The sequence below is a fragment of the Bos mutus genome, chromosome 21, assembly GCF_027580195.1.
Source record: "Bos mutus isolate GX-2022 chromosome 21, NWIPB_WYAK_1.1, whole genome shotgun sequence".
In the NCBI taxonomy this organism is placed as follows: Eukaryota; Metazoa; Chordata; class Mammalia; order Artiodactyla; family Bovidae; genus Bos; species Bos mutus.
In genome coordinates, this window is record NC_091637.1 from 54,789,006 (window position 1) to 54,792,768 (window position 3,763).

At 41.9% G+C, this 3,763-nt stretch overlaps 1 non-coding gene across 1 annotated transcript; it reads right to left on the reverse strand.

Moving 5' to 3' along the window:
• Window positions 1–3,214: 3,214 nt before the first annotated feature.
• Window positions 3,215–3,288, reverse strand: LOC138984486 (small nucleolar RNA SNORD113/SNORD114 family). The gene has a single exon (XR_011461778.1). It is a non-coding gene; the product is annotated as a small nucleolar RNA SNORD113/SNORD114 family (small nucleolar RNA).
• Window positions 3,289–3,763: the final 475 nt, after the last annotated feature.

The window sequence follows — 3,763 nt, forward strand, 5'->3', positions numbered from 1 at the left end:
GGTCTAGCGGGAAGCTGAGGTGGGGGCAGCATGTACTTGAGAGAAGGTGAGAAAATGTAGAAGCAAGGCCCCGGATTTCAGCTTCACAGGGATAAGCAGCAACTCCTTCTTTAAAATGGCTACCAGACACATTAACATTTCAAACGCTGTTGCCTCTGACAGGGGAGCTCAGGGAGATTAGGAGGTAGACAAATTCTGTTTTTGTTTTGTTTTTTCCATGCCAGGCTTAGAATGTAAACATTAACTGTTCACACATTCTCTTCGGCAATCCCCATTCATTTTTCATGAACTCATAAAACATATCAAAGGGATATATGCTTGACTCCTTAGTTCTTCTCTCAGAATGACAGACAGACTCAATTTCCTCTGTCAGCAAACCTGAAAGCTGGAGTCTTAGTTTAGCTGTAAGAACGTCTCGTGGAAATAGAAAAAGCTTCACGGAGTAGGACGTCCCCACCTCACCCCGCGTTCCTCCTCTCCTGTCAGGAGGTGTCGGTAGTTACACAAACAGCCTCTGGAAACAAACGCTGTGCACAACTCAAGCAGATATCTAAGCACATCAGAGGCAGAAGGCTTGGTGCCAGCGGGCAGGCACACAGCAGACAGGGTACAAGCACCAGAGCCTGAGGGAACCGAGGCCCCCAGAGCTTCTCCAGGGCCCACAGCACCCGTGACGTGAGAAATCCTGACCTCCACCCTGCCCATCCATAACAGAGCACCTTAGTTAAGCACCTCTCCTCAGAAGCTAATACACAGACTCACTCATACCAAGAAAAAAAAAATTACCACAGCAGAGCTTGAAGATGATAGTCAATGATTCTGATTAAGACCCAACTGATGGAAATCAGGGAGAAAGAGTACTGAATTCAGAGTCTGGAAACATGGCTTCCAGTTCCCACTCAGTCTGTAACTATGAGACCATGGCCAAGGCATTTGGCGTCTCCTACTTTTCTCACTTCTAAAATGAGTAGGTTTGACAAAATGATCTCTAATGTGTGGGTCAGTTCTGTTAGTTTAGGATAAGGTCACTAAGAACTAGGAAGATACGGTTTATATTATAGACCAAACCTAGCTAATTATATGGGGGCACACAGACTCCCAGATCCTTCCCCAGACCCTCAAAGGGCTTGGGGAGCTGTTTGTAAAATTCCTTGGAAGATCCTAATGCTGAACGATAACCAGGAACCACTGGCCTTGAGCTAACAGAACTGACTGAACCGCATGACCAAAAGGATAACTCTGAACTGGCCGAGTCAATCTGGGAGGTAATAAGGAACTGACATGTTGTGAGGATAGTTAGTGTTCACATTAATGCATGGGGAAACGTCTAATTTGCAAATGCTAGTAAACTTGGGAAGGCAATCAATTCCAAAAAACTTCAGAGACTGAAGGAGTGTTCCCTAGTAGAAACAAAAGTACGAAATCAAAGAGGAAAGACCTAATGGAATATCCCTGGTGAGAAAAGAAAACATTACTATGATGAAGTTGGCAGGGCTGTATGTCAGAAAAAGACCTTAAGTGTCAGCATGGATAACAAACAGCAGGAACCAGAACATTAGCACCGACCTGGGGTACACGTAGGAACTGAATAAGGCCATTCTTATTTTGTGTGGTTCTAAAATGCCAGAATTTCAGTTATAATCGTTTAGCTAAACAAGTCCTCCAAGAACAGGGTTCAAATGTCAGCGGCCAAGGGACAGCAGCTGTACTTGAGAAGGTACACATTTCACTGCTTGCTCTTCAGTTCACATATCACAACATAAATAACGAATATGTGTCATGATTGGTGACAAATCACATCTCTTCTTCCAAAGTCTGTTGGTGATTGGTCACTGTGGGTCTGTTACACACAAACAACAGAGTGTTCCATGGGGTGTCTCCTTGCCTCCCAGTGATGAACTCGACAATGGAAAAACAGAACTGGTCAACAAAGATGAACATGTAGCAAAGAATAAAAAAAGGGGCGACCTCCCTGGTAGCCCAGTGCCTGAGGCTCAGCACTTCCACTGCCTGGGTTCGGTCCTCGGACGGGGAATCAGATCCCACGTGCCGCAACTAAGAGTTCACATGCCATAAGATCTGGTGCAGCCAAAATAAATACATAAACGCACGTTAAAAATAAAGAAGAGGAAAGTGATAATGCTGGAATGTAAAGGGAGTTATAGGAGAGGGAGCTAAGTGGGAGCTGTTGACACTGCTGCATGAGAGACTAGACACATGCGCCAGAGGAACTGAGGGGAGGCAAACCAATCAACGTGAGTGAGGAAAGTGGCTGTGATGAGGAGTAGAAGATGTCCCAGAGGAAGTGAAGCTGGCAAAAAACTTCACATTAGAGCAGCTCTTGGAGCTATTTCATGACACTGATAGCACAAAGGAAAATAAACGTTGGAAGCTGATCCAGACTTAGGAAGGAGTGTAACAAATTGCCAGAGCGTGCAAAGGATGTGTGCCCAGTGTGTGAGCCATACGACAAGAAGGCAAGCACTATTCAAACTACTCTGGATATGTTGTTTGGGTTTGTTCGGTTTTGCCTCTTTCAGGACTTTTTCGTCTTGGCCCTATTTATTTATTTGAATTTAAAAAAAATTTTGGCCTCGCCGCTTGGAATGTGGGATCTTAGTTCTGCAACCAAGGATCAAACTCACATCCCCTTCAGGGGAAGTGCAGAGTCTTAACCACTGGACTGCCGGGGAAGTCCCAGGAAAAGTCTTTTTACACAGAAGTGAAACACTTAGATTTTTAATGTTTTATTTATTTTTTTATATTTTACATTAAGATATCAGTTTAATTAGTCTTTGAATTCCATGTTCCATTTAATCATTTAGGTAGTGAATTGGGATCATTTATACTTTAGTTTCTCCTAAGTAAATGAACAATATCAATCTTGACACTGACACAGATCATAGACACAAGACATAGAGAACATAAACAATTTACTTATCCATAACTATATCATTCTTAGCCAAAGAATAACATCCCTGTACCATAAATTTCCTAATTTACATTTGTTTTTAATGTATATTAATAGCATTTCTTGCCTAACTACTTTTCTATGGTTGAACAAAGTTTCACCAATTTCATCTTTATATATTATTTCATTGATCCAATTATAAACATAAAAAGAAAATATATGAACATAAAACAAGATACTTGTATATTCCTGACAGATGTCTATAGGGTTACCTGGAACAGAGGCAGTGGGTCTCCATTTGCATTGGACCTCAGAGTTCCAGACACGTATTCATCGTATACGACTCATACATGCACCAAAAAACCATCATTGATAATTTTTAATGTTTTAAATTACAGTATCTTAATACTCGGAGAAGGAAATGGCAACCCACTCCAGTATTCTTGCCTGGAGAATCCCAGGGACGGCAGAGCCTTATGGGCTGCCGTCTATGGTGTCACAGAGTCAGATACAACTGAAGCGACTTACCAGCAGTAGCAGCATCTTAATACTAGTTAGACCATGGTTTTTTAATTTCTCTGTACATATATAGCCAACAGCAACAGTTTTTTAAAAAAGGTTTCAACACACATTTATGTATCAATTTTCCCACCAGTTATTAAAACCACACTCTCCAGTCTCAGACTGCATGGTCATTCTTAGTCTCACACTAATGTGCAAAGCAATAATCTCTGGTGTTTAGGAACTGGAGGTGAGTTTCTTATTACTATGTACTTGTCAGATATTTCTATGGCACTGGATTCAGTTCAGACATTACAACCAAAGACTGACATGGATAACTTGAAGGAGAAG